This window comes from Hemitrygon akajei, chromosome 9, assembly GCF_048418815.1.
Source record: "Hemitrygon akajei chromosome 9, sHemAka1.3, whole genome shotgun sequence".
NCBI classification, from domain to species: Eukaryota; Metazoa; Chordata; class Chondrichthyes; order Myliobatiformes; family Dasyatidae; genus Hemitrygon; species Hemitrygon akajei.
The window spans coordinates 30,999,942-31,022,974 of record NC_133132.1 but is presented as its reverse complement, the minus strand read 5'-3'; the positions used below and the strand labels follow the sequence as shown (position 1 = coordinate 31,022,974).

The window sequence follows — 23,033 nt, the reverse complement described above, 5'->3', positions numbered from 1 at the left end:
AAGGATAACCACAGTTATCAAGATAAACTGAGGCATTTTCTACGGAAACTCTCTATACCCACTACGGTTCTGTCTAGCTTAAAACCTGCTCTCTAATTTACTGAATTGGATAAAAATTGGATATCAAATCAGAAACAGCCAAAGAAATTATAGCTTGACGTATCTTCTGTACATGGACAATTTCAAATTATATGCTCCTTCATCAGTTGAGCTAAACTAATAAATTCAAATGCTAGAACTGCTTTCTAAAGATATTCAGTAAAGCTGAACTTTGGACTGGATAAGTGCAGACCATGAAACACAAAGAAAGGAGCAGTAGAGCCAACAGAATACAAAACAGAGCAGCAGGATACAATACAACTAATGGATGAATATAAAACATATTTAAGGTGTATAAGTTGATGAGAGGCATTGATAGTGTGGATAGTGAGAGGCTTTTTCCCAGGGCTGAAATGGCTAGTATGAGTGGACACAGTTTTAAAGTGCCTGGAAGTAGGTACAGAGGAGATGTCAGGGGTAAGTTGTTTTTTTTATGCAGAAAGTGGTGAGTGCGGGGAATGGGCTGCTAGCGATGGTGGTGGAGGCGGATACGATAGGGTCTTTTAAGAGACTCCTGGACAGGTACATGGAGCTCAGAGAAATAGAAGGCTATGGGTGACCCTAGGTGATTTCTCAGGTAAGGACATGTTTGGCACAGCTTTGTGGGCCGAAGGGCCTGTATTGTGCTGTAGGTTTTCTATATCAGTATCTGGGATATCAACAAGCAATGAAAATAGATCATAGCGTAATAAAGGAAAATCTTTCGACAGAAGTTACTTCAAGGCTTAAGGAAATCTGCCAGACAGTGCTGAATAGTAAACATATAACAAAGGCAATAAACACTTCCGCTATACCCATATTTATGTATTCTTTTGGCCTAATATCTTGGTCAAAAACCAATCTAGAAAATTTACAAAGAATAATAAGAACTGAAATGACAAATCTTAGAAAACACTAAGGATATAATTTCATCAATGAAAACTGGTTCAGCACTCCACACGAGCATAGGCAATTCTGGTAAGAAGTACAAATCATAAACTTAAATGAAAGCACAAATCAAAATATGAAGACATTATCACTATTCAGGAAAAGGTTAGTCAATGGTAGAGCATGACCCTCCATGGAAGACACCCCCACAATCTGAGCAGACGATGTCAACAAGGAAGCATCGAACCCCCGGTTTAGCATTGGAGACCTCTTCCCAGAAACCGAGGGGTTCCTTCAGGCAATACAGGACCAGGTGGTTAACACAACAAATATCAAAAATACAGAATAAAAGACCAACAAATTCTAGATGATAAATGCAGAAATGCCAAGAGAAACCAAAAACAATTGTAATGCCATGGTTCATTTTTTCTGTTATGCTGTTCTGTATTTCATTTGTGCTGTTCTATGTAAATTGCTTGTTTGGGTTACTGCTGAAGATTAGAAATAGGAGGATTGTGTTCCATCTAGTTAGGATGGCCGGATTAAGGGGAGGTTTCTCCGGTGAGGGACACTAAGGTTGGGCTTGGGGCTTTCGTTAAGGGGATGAAGAGAGAAGATGCCGGGGAGAAGAGGTCGTAGGGGTCGACCCGGAGCGGGACCGTGATTCGACAAAGCCCAGGGTGAGATTGAAGGAGGATCGGCAGAGGGGAAACCGTGAGCTCCGACTTGTTCACATTAGACTGCTTCATTAAAATGGGCCCTTTCCTTGTTTTTGCTTTCTCTTTACTAACACTTCAGTCAAATTAAGAATTATAAAGCTAAATCTTTTATTTGCATGTGGTGTACTGTCTTATTTCGTGGCACTTATTTGTAACAGAGTAACAAATCACGCAGCATCAACACAAACAGGGGGTTCGGGGTGGGCTCAGCCCTCAATCTCACACATTTGGTGGGGCCAGATTGTCTTCCCTAGACTTACGCAGCCGACGGAACCAGAGTGTTTCACAATCTAACACACCCCAGGATCCTGCTGCATTCTAACACAATCTGATTACTTACAGAGGCACAATTATTATTATTCACATTATTCACCAAAATCTTGATTTAAAATACAAACTCATAAAAGACACAATACCTTACTATAAATACAAGCCTGGCCCAGTTTTAGAGTCAGAATAACTGTCTGGATATATTATTACAGGACAAACAAGCAAGAACAACTTACTTAATAAATATAGCCTTTCCAAACACACAACATTTAGAGATCATTAAGCAAATAACTTGCAATTAAAAGAAGAAATTGAAAGACTATGGAACATAAACAGGGTATAAACACTGTCCCAACAGTAATATCTTCAACTCATGCCATCCCAAAGTCACTACACAATAGCATTAAACAATCAGGCCTCCACAGCAATATTTATGTAACTCTCCAGAGAGCCACATTACTGAACACCACTAGAATTGTCTAAAAGTTCCTAGCAATTGAGAAATGAATGTACGTGGTTTTGCCCATACCTCGGGTTTTGCCAGCTTTAAGCAGAGAAGAAAACTAAAAACAAATTCTTCATTTATGAAACACTTTTGTTACAGAAAATGTAGTTCAAAGTGTTTTACAATGTGATAAAGTGCAAACGTAAAAATAAAAAATAAGAAGATGCTAGTTAAAAGCAATGTTTTGAGCTGATGTTTAAAAGAGCCATCTGAATCTTCAACCCTTATAGTTTTAGGTACTGAGTTCCACAGTTTAGGAGTACAGTTCAAAAAAGCTGAGCTGCTAATTGTTTCTTTGAGGGAGATTGTTTAAATTTAAGAGTCCGGTGGAAGAAGACCTGAGAGCTCGAGCAGGTTTATAAAACAAAAGTCATTCTGCGTTGTACTAAGGACCCAGACAACAAAGAGCTTTAAGAACAAGAGAACTTTAAAATCAATTTTAAAACATACAGGAAGCCAATGCAGAGTAGCTAGGATGGGAGAACTATTCTCCCTCATTATGGATTTAGTTGGAAGTCTAGCATTCTGAATGAGTTAAAGTTTGTCAACAGATTGCTTGGGAAGGCCAGTTAAAAGTGCACTGTACTTTAAGTATAGTCTAGTTTATTTGATAGATCAATGTGAATTAGTTTTTCAGTATCATTAGGTGACAGAAACGGACATATATTTGCAATTTTTCTTAAGCATAGAAATGCTGTTCTGGTCACTTTCTTTATGTGGGATTTAAAGTTCAAATCTGAATCCAGGAAAACACCAGCCTTGTACTTCTGCTTTTACAAGGGGAGCCAGCATCCCTAGTTTATCTCTTTTGGCTTTGGAACAAACTGAAAGCATTTCAGTTTTATTTTCATTTAGTTTTCAAAAATCATTGCTCAACCATTTGTTTATATTAGCCATACAAGAAGTCAGAGAATATCCCTAGGGTGCTATCATCATTGGGCTCAACCAAGATATACAATTGCGTGCAATCTGCATAACTGTGGAAATCAAGTTAATGCTCTCTAAGGTGAAGAGTAGGGGGCCAAGGCAGCTCCCTTGAGCAACACCAAAAAGTTTCAACGTATCTTCTCAAAAAATAGTTTCCAAGACAGACAAAAAATGTTGTCTCTGGGATATTTGAGTGAAATCAATTAAGGACAACACCAGAGAGGTCAACCCAGTTCTCAAGGTGATCTAGGAGAACGTTGTGGTCAATGGTGTGGAAGGCAGCACTTGGAGCTTGGAGAATTTTAACGGAGAACACACTGGCATCAGTGCTAAACCCAAGGTCACCGATAATTTTGATAATGACCATCTCCATTCAACGGCTTGCTCTAAAACCTGGCACAGAATACAGGACAGTATGTTACAGTCAGAAGGAAGGACAAGATGGCAAATTAACAGAACCTTGGATGTCGAGAGAGGTAATAAATTTAGTCAAGGAGAAGTATGAAAAGCTTAGGAAGTTGGAATCAAACAGAGCCCTTGAGGATGATAAGAAGCCAGAAGAGAATTGATGAAGGGAATTCGGAGAGCCAGGAGGGGCCATGAAAAGTCCTTGGCAAGTTGGATTAAAGAGAATCCCGAGGCATTCTATACATACATCAAGGGCAAGAGGATAACTAGGGAGAGGGGAGGACCTCTCAAGAATAAAGGGAGGAACATTTACACGGATGCAGAGGATGTGGAGGGTAAGGAGATCAGTGTAGAGTGTATTAATATGCTGAGCATTTCAACGTAAAGTAGGAGGTAGTATTGGGTCTCTTAAAGAGTATCAAGTTTTCAGGGCCTAATGGGTTACTGAGAAAGGCAAGAGAAGAAATTGCCAAGGCCTTGATTAATATCTTCATGTCTTCTCTAGCTACAGATGAGATCCTGGAGGACTGTCAAGTAGCTAATGTTCCATTACTCAAGAAGAGAACCAGGAATAATTCTGGAAACTATAAACCAGTGAGTCTCACATCAGTTATAGGAAAGAATTCTTAGAGATGGCATTTATGAGCATTTGGAAACTCATAGCCTAATTAGGGAAAGTCAGCATGGCTTTGTGCAGGGCAAGTCATGTCTTACTAACTTGAATTGGGTTTTTTTGACAAGGTGATCAGGGTGATTGATGAAGGTAGAAGCATGCATGTTGTTTAATGGATTTTAGTAAGTCATTTGACAAGGTCCCTCATGGGAGGCTCATCCAGAAGATTAAGATGTATGGTGTCCATGATAAATTAGATATTTGGATTTGGAACTTGAGTGTCCATTGAAGAGAGAGAGTAGTGGTCAAAGGGACTTATTCTAGATGCAGGTCTCTGGTTAGTGGTGCTCCACAAGAATCTTTACTGGGACCTCTGCTGCTTGTGATGTATATAAATGGCCTAGATGAAGATGTAGATTGCTGGGTTAGTAAGTTTACAGATGATATGAAGATTGGTGTTGTTGTGGATAGCAGAGACGATTGGCAAAGAATACAGCGGGATATAGATCACGCAAACACGGGGAAATCTGAAGATGCTGGAAATTCCAGCAACACACACAAAATGCTGGTGGAACGCAGCAGGTCAGACAGCATCTATAGGAAGAAGTACAGTCAAAGTTTTGGGTCAAGACCCTTCATCAAGACTAATGGAAAAAAGATAGTAAGAGATTTTAAAGTGGGACGGGGAGGGGAGACCAGAAATGATAGGAGAAGACAGGAGGGGGAGGGATGAGACTAAGAGCTGGAAAGTTGTTTGGCAAAGGGATACCAGGCTAGGGAAGGGGGAGTATCATAGGATGGAAGGCCTTGGAAGAAAGGGGGAGGGGAGCACCAGAGGAAGATGGAGAACAGGCAAGGAGTTATTGTGAGAGGGAGAGAGAGAGAAAGATAGAAAAAAGAGAGAAAAAAAATATATATAATAAATAAATAAATAAATAGATCGATAGATAAATAATTTACACTTCCTCCCTCACCAACATTCAGGGCCCCAGACAGTCCTTCCAGGTGAGGTAACACTTCATCTGTGAGTCGGCTGGTGTGGTATATTGCGTCCGGTGCTCCCGGTGTGGCCTTCTATATATTGGTGAGACCCGATGCAGACTGGGAGACCATTTCGCTGAACACCTACGCTCTATCTGCCAGAGAAAGCAGGATCTCCCAGTGGCCACACATTTTAATTCCACGTCTGATCCCACGAATGGGATCAGACATATCCCATTCTGATATGTCTATCCAAGGCCTCCTCTACTGTCAAGATGAAGCCACACTCAGGTTGGAGGAACAACACCTTATATACCGGCTGGGTAGCCTCCAACCTGATGGCATGAACATTGATTTCTCTAACTTCCATTAATGCCCCTCCTCCCCTTCTTACCCCCAACCCTATTTATTTATTTAGTAATTTATTTCCCTCTTTTTTCTCTTTTCTTTTTTCCTCTCTTTCCCTCTCACAATAACTTCTTGCCTATTCTCCATCTTCCTCTGGTGCTCCCCTCCCCCTTTTGTCCAATGGTACTCCCCCTTCTCCAGTTGCCAATCAACTTTCCAGCTCTTAACTTCATCCCTCCCCCTCCCACTTTAAAATCTCTTACTATCTCTTTTTTTCATTAGTCCTGACGAAGGGTCTCGACCCAAAACTTCGACTGTTCTTCTTCCTATAGATGCTGCCTGGCCTGCTGCATTCCACCAGCATTTTGTGTGTGTTGCTGGGATATAGATCAGTTGCAGATGGAGGAGAAATTGCAGGTGGGGGTTAGCTCGGTCAAATGTGAAGTGTTGCACCATGGTAGGTAAAATATAAAGAGACAGATTCCGGGAATGAGAGGGTTAACATATGAGGAACGTTTGACTGCTCTTTGAGTTTAGAAGAATGAGGGGGGACCTCATAGAATTCGAATGTTGAAAGGCATGGACAGAGTGGATGTGGCAAAGTTGTTTCCCATGGTGGAGCAGTCTAGTACAAGAGGACATGACTTGAGGATTGCAGGGCTCCCATTCAGAACAGAGATGTGAAAAAAATTTTTTAGCCAGAGGGTGTTGAATCTGTGGAATTTGTTGCCACGGGCGGCAGTGGAGGCAAAGTCATTGGGTGTATTTAAGGCAGAGATTGATAGGTATCTGAGTAGTCAGGGCATCAAAGGTTAAGATGAGAAGGCGGGGTAAATGGGACTGAAGGGGAGATTGGATCAGCTCATGATGAAATGGCGGAGCAGACTCGATGGGCCGAATGGCCGACTTCTGCTCCTTTGTCTTATGGTCTTCACTGGTAAGAGCAGGACCCTAAACAGCGTTGATAAGCAGAGGGATCTTGGGGGTCGAAGTTCATAGATCACTAAAACGAGCTACAAAGTTTGAAAGGTGGTTAAGAGGGCATATCATATGCTTGCCTTTATTAGTCAAGGCATTGAGTTCAAAAGCCAGGAAGTACATTCCAGCTTTCATAAAACTCTGGTTAGGCCACATCCTGACTATTGCGTACAGTTCTGGTTGCCCCACTATAGGAAGGATGCTGTGGCTTTGGAGAGGGTGCAGAAGAGGTTTCCAGGATGCTGCCTGGCTTAGAGACCATGTATTATAATGAGAGGTTGTACAGTCTTGGGTTGTTTTCTCTGGAGAGGCAGAGGCAGAGGGTGAGGGGAGATCTGATAGTTTATAAGATTATGAGAGGCATATATACAGCAGACAGCATCTTTTTCCCATCTCTAATATCAGAGGGCATGAATCTGAGGTGAGGGGGTAAGTTCAAATGAGATGTGAGGGGCAAATAAATTTATTTACTTATTTATGCATGCATGCATGCAATTAAGCAGAGTCTGATGGTTTCCTGGAATGCACTGCCTGGGGTGGTGGTAGAGGCAGATACATTTGGGGCATACAATTCATGATTCCCCAAGCCTGTCCTACAACTTAGACGCATCACAGCAAAACTGCTGCACCGCTTACACTTGTAGTGATCACACTTGTATTACACATCCTGCCATTAGCCTTCCTGATCTGCTTCCCTGAACTCAATCCTCTTAAAGCTAATCTCTCTTCCTTTAAAATGGAAGAGATGGACGTGGAGAGGACCAGAAGGCATTGCCTCAGAATAGAGGAATGTCCCTTCAGAACAGCGATGAGAAGAAATTCCTTTAGCCAGAGAGTGGTGAATCTGTGGAATTTATTGCCATAAACAGCTGTGAAGGATCAAGTTACTGGGTATATTTAAAGCAGAGCTTGATGGGTTCTTGATTAGTAAGTGTGTCAAAGATTATGGGGAGAAGGCAGAAGAATGGCGCTGAGAGGGATAATAAATTACCCATGATGGAATACAAGAGCTGACTCAATGGGCTGAATGGCCTAATTATGCTCCGATGTCTTATGAGAAAATCTAAAGCTGGTTAGATCCCTGTTCTTTATATTGACCTGCACATCAAAACACGTATTGATTTTGCTACTTGGAATACCAACTGTGTAACGTATTGTTAAAATCATTCTGACCTTCAATGCTAATAGAAAGACCCTCTGGGCTGGACAATTCTGATTGAAAACCTTTTTAAAACTGGTCTGGGATGGCTTTGACAATCTATGGCCCTGCCAAACATTGGCAGATTTATATTTTGCTTGCAGTTCTCAACCAAATAATTGGTACACTCAAGGAGAAAAAACAAATAAAGTCTTGCATTGATACAGTTTTCAGGCCATTGCAAAGTACTTTGCAGCAGTTCTGAAATCCAGAGTAACACACACAAAATGCTGGAGGTACTCAGCAGGTCAGGAGGCATCCATGGAGATTTATTTATTTAAGAGTCACGTTTCAGGCTGAGGCCCTTCATCAGGGCTGGAAAGGAAAGGGGAAGAAATTGGAACCAGAAGATGGGGATAGGGGGTAGGGGGAGGAGTACTGACGAGAAGGTGACACTGGACAACAATTTTTGTTACTAAAGTGTGACTTCCTCTGAAATCTTTTGTGGGGAAACTAGACTGCTTGACGTTGAACTCAAATACAATCTCAGACTGCTTGCATCACGCAGAAATTTGGAAAAACAAGAAATTATCTTTTATTGAATACAATTTCTTTAATTGCATAATGGTGCTGATGCTTAGCAATAGTTCAATTTAGCTAAAAATGTTTTATTGATGATTTTTGTTTCTAATCTGTGTCTGAGGCTTCTCGCTCAAGTGTCCAACAATAATCAGCCAACGTTGATGGATTCCAGTTTCCCTGATACCATTTCTCCATGACCACAATTTCCTGGTTAAACCATTCACCATGCTCATCATAGACAAAGCCAAGATTTGCAGGGAAGTTATCTAAATGGGAATACAGAAAATGTATCTTTAGTGACATGTTACACTTCATGATTTTGCATGTTTGAAGCATGTTGTCAACCAGTGGCATGTAGTTTGGTGCTCTGTGGTTGCCAAGAAAACTTTCAATATCATCCTTGAATGCCTTCTATGTGATTTTCTCCAGTCCCACCAGAAGTTCTTCAAATTGCCTGTCATTGATGACCTGTTTGATTTGTGGACCAACAAAAATACTTTTCTTAATCTTGGCATTAGTTATTTTGGAAGACATCTATCTCAAATATCAAAATCCTTCATGGAAATTTCTGCACCTGGCAAGTCTTGAACCCTGCAATTTTGCTTTTGCCTTTGACAAACCCGAGTCTCTGACCGGGTCATGTAACTCAGAGTGATTTATCAGATCAGGCTCACTCGACACAAAGGGTTCAAAATCTGTATCAGTATCAGTGTTGTTTACCATTCCTGGCTCGTGCATCATGGCACCTTCCTCTGCCTCCTCCAGACTCCAGGTCCCTGGTGGGTTCGGCACAGGTCTCACAGCTGGAGGGAGATTAAGGTATTCAATGGATTTCCTGTTTACCAGAGAAACCAGACACACTGGTCAGACTGAAGTAGCAGTCTGTCACATGATCCTTCTGTTCTCGCCGTATCATCGGGACAGCGAATGGCATTGACCTCAGAGTATGTCTGAGCTAAGCTCTAAGATCGACAGTGCATGTTGCGCAACAAATGTGAGGAGTCCAGGCCTTGTTTTGGTTGCCAAGTGTATACCCAAAGTAAAGCTTGTAGGCTTTCTTAATATGAGGAATCATGCTCCGTCTTTGAGACTTAAGCATACTTGCCACAAATATAACAGAAGTATCATGACTATTAACACTGATGAGACATTTTGCTAGCACAAATACTCCTGTAAATACAATTACTTTATCCCAATGAGTACACACAATGTTACATATGTAGACCATGTGCATCAACTTGATCGCAAACTGACATACATATCAACAGTGCATAGAACGGTGTGTGCGTGGTGCTTTTACACCCTTCCTAAATCCCGTCCTGCCATGCAGCATCCACTCTGCCTGGATAAGACTGAAAACTTCTCCGCTTACATTATGGGCAACATTTTAATTGACTTGAATTATGAATTGAAATAACAAAAAAAGGCGATTTCAAAACAATGGTGCGTGATACTGAAATTTCATGGTGATTTTCATGATCAACAGCCCAAAGTCCATAAGATGTGCCCAAAAGCATTTGGGAAGCAAAATCTTTGTTGTCGAGTGTGATAGGTGAAGTCAGGTGAGGTGGGTAGTGAAGGCAGAATGAAGTGAAGAGCAAGGAAGTGAAAGGTAGAAAATATAAAGGGCTGAAGAAGGAGGTTAGGAGAGGAGGGGGGACACCAGAGGGAGGTGATAGGCAGGTGAGAAGTAGGGGTAACAGGGTGGCCAGAATTGGGAATGAAAATAAAGAGGATGATGAGGGGGGAGAAATTACTGGAAGTTAGAGTAATCAATGTTCATGCTGTCAGGTTGCAGGTTACCTACACGAAATTCGAGGTGTTACTCCTCCAATCTGAGAGCAGCAGTAAAGGTAGCCATGGACAAACATGATGGAATACGAAGGGGAATTAAATGCAGTCACTGGTATAATAATGTCAAGCGTCCTCAACCAACTGTGCTCAGCAATCTCCCCAAACAAAAATCCGTAATTGGTAAATAGCTTTTTATTATGTTCATTAAGAACTAAATACCGGTCAGGGAGAACTCACCTGTCTTCTGAACCATTGTTATGGGATCTCTTAGATTAACAATGGATGTGAAATATGGAACCTCTATCCGTGCAGCACTCCCGCAGTCTGGGATTGGAAGGGCAAGCTGAACTGTTGTACTTACAATCTCCAGAGTAGAGAATCTGCTCACTTGTTTGTCCAGGACTTGTGTGTCCAGGGCAAAGAAACAGGCAGGAGAAACTGCTGTAGACACAACCCACTGACTTTTCTAAAAGCTGCCTCTGGAAAGCTACTAAAACAATAAATTCATACCACCTTAAAAGTTTCTTCTCCCAGGTAATTAATCTGATCAACCATTCTGGTTGGTACCTCCACACACCCCTCTATCTATTACCCCCGTCACAGCACTGTAAACAATTCAAACCACTTTTTATAATGCTGTTTACATTGTTTACACACTTATGTATTTATGCACATTTTCCTCCATATCTGTGTTTTAATCTCTAACTTTATATTTTATATTATTCTTTACTGGATGTTGTGTTTCGTTGTATGTCATGCCCTGACCAACACACCACAGCAAATTCCTAATACACATAATTGTGGAATATCATGTTGATCCTTGAACCTTGATCCTGTAAACTCAAAACTGTCCAACTTAAGGGAGAGAGCAGCCCATTACATGATAGCTGACAACAAACCAAACACTATGGCACAGCTGGTAGAGCTGCTCTCTCACACACATCTCCAGTTGCCCTCTTTGATCCTGACCCCTGGTGCTGTCTGTGCAGAGTTTGCATGTTCTCCCTGTGACCATGTGTGATCAGAATTCAAAGGTCAAAGTATTTTTTTTAAAATCAAACCACACATATGTAACCATTTACTACTTTAAGATTTGTTCTCTTGCAGGCTTCTACAGGAATGTAAAGAAATACAATAGAAATTATGAAAACCAATAAAGACTGACCAACATATAAAACAGTTTCTCTGGATGCTCCAGTTTACTGCCACATCTGAAAGACATGCAGTTGATCATGTAATTGACCATTGTAAGTAGTCTCTGGTGTGTAGATGAATGACAGAATCTTGGATAATTGTTAAAAATATAAGCAGAATGGGTTACAGAGAAAATTAATAAGGAAGTGAACTGGCATGGGACTCGATAGACCAAATGGAAATCTATCACAAGGTGACCCAACAGTACAGCACAGTACAGGCCCTTCGGCCCACAATGTACATAGAAAATAGAACAATAGAGCACAGTACAGGCCCTTCAGCCCACAATTCTGTGCTGACCTTTAACTTACTCCAAGATCAATCTAACACTTCCCTCCCACATATCCTTCCAGTTTTTTTTCCATCCATGTTAATATCTATGGAAATACGGTACAGTATCCAAGCAGGAGAGAAAGGGAGAGGGCAGCTGTCATTTTCACCTATTGACTGATGCTGAGCTCATCTCAAACTTAAATGGACAAGATTCACATATCAAATGCAAACCACCAAACCAATACTGTCTAAGGGTTTAAAATTGGCACTACAGTATATTTGCCACCGAACACTCTCCATATTAATTTACCCTGTTCATGACACATACACAAATCATTGTCCCCCCTTTCCCCTGGGGAAGTAGTAAAGTTTGTAAAGGGTCACAACTGTAAAGCAAGTAACTTTGATTTAATGTTTGATATTGGAATAGAGAAATAAGAGATAAAGAGGCATTGAGAGTAAAATGAAATATTGAAAAGCTCAGTAAAACACATTCAGGAATACCACTCAAATCGATACCATTTTGTCTCAAAGGTATGCAAACTCCCAATTTAACACAACTGATATGAAAGCAATGCATTCAAATATCCAATCAAGGGAATATATCAAAGACAGTATGTGTCAGTGTCTGTTATCTGAAACAATCCACAATAATTCACCACCAACCCAGAGCTATTCATTCAGGCAGTAACACCAGAGATTCTGCAGAGGCTGAAAATCCAGGCTAACACACACAAAATGATGGAGGAATTAGGAGTTGAGGATTAGGACACATTAGGACTGACCTGCTGAGCAGGGGGGAGGGTGCGTGTGCGTGTCTCTCTCTCTCTCTCTCTGTCTGTCTGTCTGTGTGAGAGAGACTCCTCCTGAGGCAGGTCATCATCGAGAAAGAGCCCACTGAGGAAGAATGAGGCTACTCTCTCCATGATATCACGGTTATAGTAAAGACCTCACCATCCAGGAGATGTCATGTCCACAGAGATATCATTGTGCAGAAGGTACTGAAGCCTGAAGTCCCAACACCAACAGGTTCAAGAGCAGCTACTTCCCTTCAGCTATTCAGTGCTTGGACCATCTGGGACAACCCTAATCACAACCTCAGAATAGCAACACCATGACCACTTTGACTACTTTGTACTAAAATGGACATTGTGATTTTTGTTCTAATTATGTTCTTTCTCATTTAATTTATGTTTTTGTTGTGTATCTGATGCTAGGTGCCTGTGATGCTCCTGCAAACAAGCTTTTCATTGCACCTGTGCACACAGATACTTGTGCAATCAGCATGCATGTAATTTCACTTGACCTCCAAGACAAGCCAACACCTCTCTTACATTCAGAGTGTATATAGCCATTAGTGCGATAATTCCACTCACCAGGTAGCCATTGCCATCATGGTTCTGTACTCTTGATCCAAGGAGAGATTTATAGCAACCTGAAACGTGAATGAAAGGAATAGCTGTAAGAACATCAAACCCCTAACTTTCCAAACAGTTCTTCACTTATAGTTAAGTTACCAAAGTAAAAGCATACGCTTGATAGTGTGTAACACAGAGAAAGTGCTGCAGAAACTCAACAAGTCAGGCAACATCTCTGGAGGGGAATAAACCGTCAAAGTTTCAGGCCGAGACCCTGTTTCGGGCAAAGACCAGTCCCATTAAATGCTGAGTTCCTCCAGCATTCCTTGTGTGTTGTTACTCAAGATTTGTAGCATCTGCAGAATCTCTTTCCATGGTGGTGGACTCTTTTAGTACGGAGATTTCAACAGAGAATAGAATTAACTAGTATACAGGTACAAAACTGGAACTGTTAAAGCCCACTGACTATACGAGGAAAGGATGATCAAGTGTGGCAAAGAATTATCATAAAATTGTCAAATCGAGTGAGAACTCTCAGCCCATTGAATGATTGCATCTGGATCTGATAACTGGCAAGCACAGCACCAGTGGCGGCTCCTTAGTTCAAATTCAAAGTTCGAAGTAAGCTTATTATCAAAGTACAGATGTGTCACCAAATACTACCTTGAGATTCATTGTCCTGTGGGCATTCACAGTAGAACAAAGAAATACATTAGAATCAATTAGACAATAGACAATAGATGCAGAAGTAGACCATTCGGCCCTTCGAGCCTGCACCGCCATTGAGATCATGGCTGATCAACAGAGGCTGATTAAAAGTCATCAGAACATGGCTGATTAAAAGCTACATACAAAGATTGACAAACAACCAACATGCAAAAGACAAACTCTGCAAATTAAAAAATAATAAATAAACAACCAATACTGAGATTATGGAATCAGTTCAGAGTTGAGGTGAGTGAAGTTATTGACTGACACGGGTTTAGAAGCCTGATGGTTGAAGGGCAACAACTGTTCCTAAACCTGGGGGTGTGGGACCAAAATCCCTCTGCTTCCTTCCCAATGGCAGCAGTGAGAAGAGAGCATAGCCTGGATGGTGGGGGTCCTTGATGATGGACGATGCTCTCTTGTGGCAGCGTCTTTGTAGATGTGCTCAGTGATGGGGAGAGTTTTGCCTGTGATCGACTGGGCTGTCTCCACTACTTTTTGTAGGCTTTTTCCATTCATGAGCATTAATCATTCCAAGCAGACAGATCTCAAGATTGTATAAGTTACTCGTTCTTTGATAATAAATGGACTTGGAATCTTTGAACCTTTGAATCTTTCCACACTAAGCCATGTTGCCACCAGTCAGGATACTGTCCACTGTGCATCTGCAGAAGTCTGTCGAAGTTTTAAATGGCACTCTGAATCTGCTAGAACAGGCACTGCTGGGAGTTCTGGTCCACACCTTTAGTCTCCGTGTCTGAGGATTCAGCATTCCTGTCAAACCTGAGACTCAAGCACAACAACCTGGGGTGGCGTTCTGGTGCTTACTCGAGGAGGAGCTGCAGTGCTGGAGGAGTGAGCTGTTGGAAGAGATTTTATACAGAGCCGCCTGTACACCTGTTTAAAGAAAGGTAGTTATCCCTAGTGTTCTGGCCAATATTTATCCCCAAAATCAAAACATATTATAGCAGGTCGTCTGATTAACATCAGACGCAGTTTGTGCAAGTTCACTGTACACAGGTTGGCTGTCATGTTTCCTACATACGACAGTGACTGCATTTCAAAACTACTTCACTGGTTACCAAGTAGCCTACAATGACAAGAAAGTGGGCCAAATATAGTTCAAAGAGTTTGGTTTCAGAGTGTCTTCTTAACTGAGGAGACAGGGGTAGAGGAATTTCCTTTTAAAAATTCCACATGAAGGTGGCCTTTTGCATTGTCCAGGAACAGCAATTCTACTGTCTGTGCATAGTGATAAGGTTATAACCATCCAATGCTGTAGTAATTGGGTTATTCAAGGTTAATGAGGGTCGTTGCAGGGTATTTATCTGACACATCAACAATTCCTCCCCCTCCCCCCATCAATTCACTGAGTTCTCCAGTAGATTGTGTATTGCTCCAGATTCCAGCATCCACAGTCTCTGTAGATCTCGGCATCTTCCCTGATGACTGCACTGCTGAACGTGGCTGAGACACCAGAGACTGCAGGCGCTGGAATATGGACCAACAAACAATGCTGGAAGAACTCACCAAGTCAGGCAGCATCTGTGGAAGGAAACGGAGAGACCACATTCTGGTTGAGGTCTAGTCAGCAGTACATTTTCCTCCACTGATGCTGCCTGACCTGCTGAATTCCTCCAGCATTTTGTTTGTATCTGACTGAGGTTAATTTTATTCAAGATTGAAAACTGTTTATCGTCATTCTTCAGTGCACGAGTGTTAATAGGAATAAAGTGATTGTTACCCCAGATCCAAAGCAGCATGAACAAAACACAATAAATATAAATATAAAAGCAATCCAATAACAGAATGTACAAGTAACGGTTGAGTGTGGCTGTATATTCATAGGATCAGCTGAGATATAGACTGATTGTATGAACTGTGATGTGCAAAAATCTTAAGACACATGTTAAAAAAAATTCTGTAAAGTGAAGATGCTTACAAAAATGATGAAAAGTAAAGTTTGTAAATATCAAAAAAATTACTATAAAGAGCAGTAAACAGGAAAAATTAAATGAAATCAATATTGGGTGTGACCACCCCTTGCCTTTAAAACTGCATCAATTTCCTCAGGCATACTGTTGCACAGCGTTATAAGAAGACCGGAGGTCGGTTGTTCCAAGCATCTTGGAGAACTTGCCACAGTTCTCCTGCAGAGTTCGGCTGTCTCACTTGCCTCTGTCTCTCCAGGTAATCTTTGATTCAAAGATTCATCTATATTTATTATCAAAGTATGTTTACAGAATCTGAGTTGTACTCTCGAAAGATCCTTTGATAACAAATGCACTTTGAATCTTTGAAGTTGAGATCAGGGCTCTGTGGAGACCATACCGCCTGTTGCAGAACTCTTCCCTCCTTTCAAGTTCTTTATGACCTTGGCCATATGTTTGGGGTCATTGTCCTGTTGCAGAATGAAGTTGGGACTGATTAGACACATCCCTGATGGTATTGTGTGATGGATGAGAATCTGCTTGTACCTCTCAGCACTCAGGATTTCATAAATTCTGACCAGATCACCAACACCATTCGCAGAAATGCAGCCCCAAACCTGCAGGAAACCTCCGCTGTGCTTCACTGTTGCCTGCAGACACTCGTCCATGTACTGCTCTCCAGCTCTTCTACCCGTTTGAGCCAATAAATTCACATTCTGAATCGTCACTCCTGAGCTCTTGCTGCCATTGTCCAGCATCCCTGTCCTTGTGTCTTTGTGCATAGGTGACTACCTTGGCTTTGTATCCACTTCAGAGGAATGGCTTTTTGGCAGCAAGTCTACCATGAAGACCACTTCTGACAAAACTTCTCCGGACTGTAGAGGTGTGTTTTGGGGTTCCAGTGGGTCTCTGTGGGTTTAGAACTGATAACAGTGCTGGTCTTCTCCTGATTTAGAAGGGACTTCAGTTTAATGTATCTCTCATCTGCTGCACTCAGTTTCCGTGGCGGACCACTGTGTTTCTACGTGCTTCTTCAGAAGAGCTTGGACTTGAGTTGAGATGAGAAAGGTATTGAAAAGGACCCATGGAACAAAGTTTTTGAGCAGAGGGTGGCGAGTGTATGGAATGAGCTGCCGGAAGCGGTTCAGACAGGTAACATTTATTTACACGGAAGAGGCAGGGTTTGGATGGATATGGGACATGTGGACATTGGAACTAGCTGGGTGGACACAGAAGCTCTATGACTCTATTCCACATATTGTTTATAATACTAGCAATTCCACATACAGACACACATCCCTGTATATACACAATCAGGCTCACCTTGAGATTAATCCACATTGATTAGCCATTTTGTTAGTATCATGTTGGCTTTCTCTAAATTGAGGATCACATTATCTCATCATGACCCCCAATATAATACATTTGAAGCCCTCGGCCCATCAGTTTAAAGGTGATCAAGTTTCCTTACCTTAGACAGTTTGAGATGAAGAGATGGTTTTATAACCTACCTAGTTACATCATGGCCTGATATGGTATCACCAATGTCCAACAACAGAAAGTGGACAGTGGTGGGTACAGTCCAGTCCATTACAGGCAAAGCTCTTCCCACCACTGAATACATTGACACAGAACACTGCCGCAGAAAGCAGAATCGCTCATTAAAGATCCCCACCACCCAGGCCACGGTCCTTTCTCAATACACGCATCAGGCAGGAGCTACAAAAATCTTTAGGTACACACCACCAGAGTCAGGAATCCTATAAGCATTAGACTCCTGAACCTGAATGGATAACTTCAATCACATCAATCTGAACTCACTCTATGACCTGTAGACTCTCTTTCAAGAACTCTTACAACTCCCGTTCTCAGGATGAGTTATTTTATTTACAGTTTGTCTTCTTTTGCACATTGTATAGTTTTTCATTAATTCTACTGTATATCTTTATTTTCCTGTAAATGCCAGCAAGAAAACTAATGTCATCGTAGTATAAGGTAACATACAGTGCCTAAAAAAAGCATTCACCCCTTTGGAAGTGCTTGTGTTTTAATGTGTTACTACATTGGAACACAGTGGATTTAATTTGGCTTTTTTGACACAGATCAACAGGAAAAGACTCTTTCATGTCTAAGTAAAATCAGATCTCTACAAAGTGATCTAAATTAATTACAAATATAAAACCCAAAATAATTGATTGCGTAAGTATTCACCCCATTCAAGTCAGTATTTAGTAGGTGCACCTTTGGCAGCAATTACAGCCTTGAGTCTGTGTGGATAGGTCTCTATCAGCTTTGCACATCCGGACACTGCAATTTTTCCCTATACTTCCTTAGAAAACGCATCAAGCTCTGTCAGATTGCATGGGAATCATGAGTGAACAGTCCCTTTTCAAGTCCAGCCACAAATTCTCAATTGAAGACTGGACTCTGACTTTGCCACTCCAGGACATTAACTTTGTTGTTTTTAAGCCATTCCTGTGTAGCTTTGACTTTGTGCTCATGGTCACTGTCTTGCTAGAAAACAAATCTTTTCATGAGACACAGTTCCTTGCAGACTGCATTGGGTTTTCCTCCAGGATTCCCCTGTATTTTGCTGCATGAATCTTACCCTCTATCTTCACAAGCAGATTTTAGTGAAGCATCTCCACAGCATGATGCAGCCACCGCCATGCTTCACAGTAGGGATTGTGTATTTCTGATTATGTGTGGTGTTTGGCTTACGCCAAATATAGCTTTTAGTCTGATGGCCAAAAAGCTCAATTTTGGTTTCATCAGACCATAAAACATTTTTCCAGCTGACTTGTTTTTTAATATAAACAGAGTATCCCACATGCTCTCTGGCAAACTCTAGCCAAGATTTCATGCGAGTTTTTTTCCCAACAGTGGCTTTCTCTTTGCCACTCTCCCATAAAGTTGTTGTATGTGTAGTCTCTCCCATCTCATCCACTGAAGCTTGTAACTCCTCCGGAATTGTTGTATGCCTCCTGGTGCCCTCCCTCACTAGTCCCCTTCTTGCACAGTCACTCAGTTTTTGAGGACGGCCTGCTCTAGTCAGATTTACAGCTGTGCCATATTCTTTCCATTTCTTGATGATTGACTTAACTGTACTCCAAAGGATATTCAGTGACTTGGAAATTTTCTTGTATCCACTTCCTGACTGGTGCTTTTCAAATATCTTTTTACAGAATTGCTCAGTGTTTTGTTTGTGTCCATGGTGGAGTTTTTGCCAGGATACTGACTCACCAGCAGCTGGAGCTTCCAGACACAGGTGTATTTTTACTCCAATCAACCCTGACTGCACACAGGTGATCTCCATTAACTAATTATGTCACTTGTGAAACCAAATGGCTGCACCAGTGATGATCTGGTGTGTCCTCCTGAAGGGGGTGAATACTTATGCAATCAATTATTTTGCTTTATATTAGTAATTCATTTAGATCATTTTGTAGAGATCTGTTTTCACTTTGACACAAAGTCTTTTTCTGTTGATCCCTGTCAAAAAAGCCAAATTAAATCCACTGAGATGCAATATTGTAAAACAAACATGAAAACTTCTGGGGTGGGGGTGAATATTTTTATAGGTATTATATATGCACTTTGATAATACATTGACTTTGATGTATATGTTGTATTATTTGTAGAGGCATTTATGCAAATATGAGCAAAGTCTGTCCGCATCTCTCACTAAAGGCATGAATGTCAAAGGGTTGAGATAGATGTTTGCAGACCTGTACCAGTCAGCATTCCCTCGGTAGAGCTCAGTCCATTTATCAACAACCTCCGCTTTCTGTTGCCAAGCCAATTTGCAAATCTTCTTTAAGAGCCTCGGTTGCTGAAGTACATCAGATGCTTGTCAAGAGTGTCGGCAAGATTATAAACTAGGATGGCCTTTTCTCATGCACGACTGACTGGCTATGAGTTAGAGAGCAGCTCGTGTGTTTGCTTAATGCCCTGCAATTCTTTCCTCCTCCTATTCTGAAGATGTTGAGAATTCCAAGGTTCAATTCCATGGATACCAACCTCCACTGTGATTGAATAAGAAAGCTCCTGTAGATCTTGAGCGATTTTTCCCTTTGGCTCAGCAGAATTTATTGTCCTTGCAAAGGTAGAGAATCCTGACACCTTCAGTTAGGTTCTCCAAAACCTCTCCCGTTTCTCCAAAGACATCAAGACTCACTTTAGAAATCAGATAATCCAAAACACACATACAGTACATTCAAAATCCCAACTTTAGCTGCCTTTAAATAAGGGTTTTTATTTCATGAAAATAGATGTAAACATTCCTGTCTCTTTTCATTGAAAACGAAGGAAACCTGAAACGGAGACAAACTTTTATCATTTGTGTCAGCGGTTGCCTCTTGTATTTTAAATTGGCGATCTGCTCCCAATCCACACCCTGCGGGCTGTTCAAACGTTTTCACATCAGAATTGTATTACACTGCACCTAATAAAGTGTTGTTAGGCTGACAGAAGAGATAAATATACTGGCTCGGTGAAAGGGAATCACTTTCTCATTGCCATACAAAAACCCTGCAGTCATGACTTCAACACATTCATCAAAAACTGGACACAAAGAAATGGCCTTCAGGTCCACAGATTTGTTATTGGCTGTTTTCCTGGAATAACATTTTTAAAAATAGTTCTTTTGAATGAATTGACAGATGGACTCAAAAACATTTTCCACCACCTGATTTTGTCACAAAGGGAAATTTCTACTTCTTTGAGGCAAGAGGTCCCTTGTTCCCATGGCAACAACCCACCCTGCTTGTTGCTGTGGTGATTGCCTCTTTTATTTCTACATTTTTTTTATCAGTTGTTTAAATAAAAAGATGAATACAGCCAAGTATGACATGGAAAATGTCAAAAAGCTAAATTGCTTTGGATTCACGGAAGTTGGTTCCATGTGACTCCAAGTTCTCAACTCTTGTCTTAGTTCTGGATCAATGATGGGTGGGTCAAACGTGGGCATTTACATCACAACTGATCCTCCCACTACTGGACACTGAGACACTGGGCTCTGTGTAATCACCTCTCAAACACTTCACGGGTGTGTTGTTTAAGAAAAAACCATCAGTGAGTTGTAAGAGAATGTTGTTGTTCATCCTTCGGAGTCGAAGATGACCACGACTTCTGTCAGGTGGAGGGTTTGTGACTGTGGGTCCGGAGGTGTCTGGTGAGGCCAATCCGGGCCCTGAAAGTTCACCCACATGTGGGACACATGAGGGTAGGTGCTGCAGTGGAAGTGGAGGTAGTTCGAGCCTTGCGCGCGGCGTGTTTCCTCTGAGCCTCTGCGGTGCGTCTGATTTCTGCTGCATACGCTCCTTTAGTGGTCCTGCTCCACCAGGTTGGGCAGTCCAGAGCAAGCAATTCCCAGCTACTGGGATTGATGTTGAGGTCTTTGAGGGACACTTTGAGGCAGTCTTTGAAACGTTTCTTCTGCCCTCCAACTGAGCGCTTGCCCTGGCTCAGCTCTCCATACAGCAGCTGTTTTGGTAGTCGACTGTCAGACATCCTGACGACATGGCCAGCACATCTGGCTTGGGCCTTCTGTAGGAGGGTGTAGACGCTGTGGGTGCTAGCCCGCTCCAGGACCTCCGTGTCTGGGACTTTGTCCTGCCATCGTACGTGGAGAAGTCTGCGGAGGCAGCTCAAGTGGAAGTGGTTGAGCTGTTTAGCGTGTCTACTGTAGACAGTCCAGGTCTCGCTGGCATAGAGGAGGGCGGTGAGAACCACTGCTCGGTAGACCTTCAGCTTGGTGGTAAGGCTGAATCCTCTCCGCTCCCATACATTCTCACGGAGTCTCCCAAAGGCGGCACTGGCTTTGGCAATTCTGTTGCTGATCTCTGCATCTATGCTCACTGCTCATGATAGAGTACTGCCCAGATAAGTAAAGCTGTCGACTGCCAGTAGCTTCTGCCCCTTTACTGTGACGTGTGGTTCCTGGTAGGACTTTCCGGGGCAGGCTGGTACATAACTTCGGTCTTTCTGGTGCTGATTGTAAGTCCAAAGTTGTCACAGGCTCATGAGAGGCAGTCCATTTCTCACTGCATCTTCTGCTCTGTGCTGGCGTTGAGGGCACAATCATCAGCGAATAAGAGGTCTCTGACAATGGTCTCCTGTATCTTTGTAACAGCCTGTAGATGCCAGAGGTTGAATAGCCCACCGTCACTCCTGTATCTGACATGTACACCATCCTGACAATCGTGGCAGGCATCATTCAGCATAGCAGAGAAGACCGTGCTAAAGAGTGTAGAGGCAAGAACGCATCCTTGCTTCACACCGTTCGTCATCTCCAGCCGTCTAAGAGAATGCACTGAACAGATGACATAATAAATGCAGTAATAACATTTATCAATATATTTGCCATTAAGTACATTTTTGAAAAGAAATGCATCAAAAAATGTAAAAATTGACACGCACTTGCACCTCACCTACTTACAGCTTTCAGAAATCTTGTAGGGCAATGCAATTGGTGGAAATGTACATAATTCACAACCACCGACATTGATTTGGGGTTTCACTTTAAGAGGCTGATCTGACATGATGACGTTGTTACATAAAAAGCTTCAATGCGCTTTTGCGTTTATTTTTGTTACGGGTTTCATTAAACGTAAACCACCTCACTTCATTTAACTGCGAAAACCATTGGTGACCCTGATGCTGTAAGCACGATTCCAGAGTTATTGAACATGTTGGCCAATACAATCAGTTTGAAGTTTCGGGAGCAAAACCCCATTGCTTGGTCTGTACAAGCTGAGGTCCAGCTTGCTCTCTGAGAAATCAGCACTGAAGCCACACCAAATTCTACTACGTGGTAGCGTCGCTCATCTGAGTGTTTGAACACCTGCCTAAACACGATAAATACTGACGGCTGAAAACTCACCTTTTACGGAGTTTTGGACTTTCAGAGTCTGAGCACGTCAAACAATTGCTCTTCTAACCCGGTCAAGGTGATGCTAAGCTTTTGGAGCTAACGGACCACATGCTGTCTCCCCTGGGAAATCACCATCCTTGTTTTATTTTTTAAAGAACTCATGACGCAGTTCACAGAGTCCTCGCTAATGCACCCGTGATGGACCACAGGGAGCTTGCTAAAATGGCTGACAGTCTACACTCAGCCAGGCAGCGTGCATCATTCCTCCTCCTTTCTTCACCTCAATAATGGAAGCCTCTGACAGGGGACGATGAGCTTGTCCAAATCTAGACTCAATTAGCCTGGTCAGCAAGGTCCCCAACATAGAGACGCCCCCATCTGTGAAACCTTTGGCACCAGGCCTACGTTTTCACCAGGCTCGCTTTGGTACAAACACTAGGAAGTGCTGACCACATTGCAGCTTCGA

General features: G+C 42.0%; 1 protein-coding gene across 5 annotated transcripts in view; it reads right to left on the bottom strand.

Annotated features, from left to right (window-relative positions):
- The window catches only part of LOC140732995 (sialate:O-sulfotransferase 2-like), a 450,507-nt gene that overhangs the window by 278,940 nt on the left and 148,534 nt on the right, over positions 1 to 23,033 (bottom strand). For 4 of the 5 annotated variants that reach the window (XM_073055731.1, XM_073055733.1, XM_073055732.1 and 1 more), the window contains one exon: positions 13,073 to 13,131. The exons of the other annotated variant lie outside the window; for it this stretch is intronic. The gene's annotated coding sequence lies outside the window, so the exon portion shown is untranslated. The remainder of the gene's footprint in view (positions 1 to 13,072; positions 13,132 to 23,033) is intronic. 5 annotated transcript variants of the gene reach the window in all.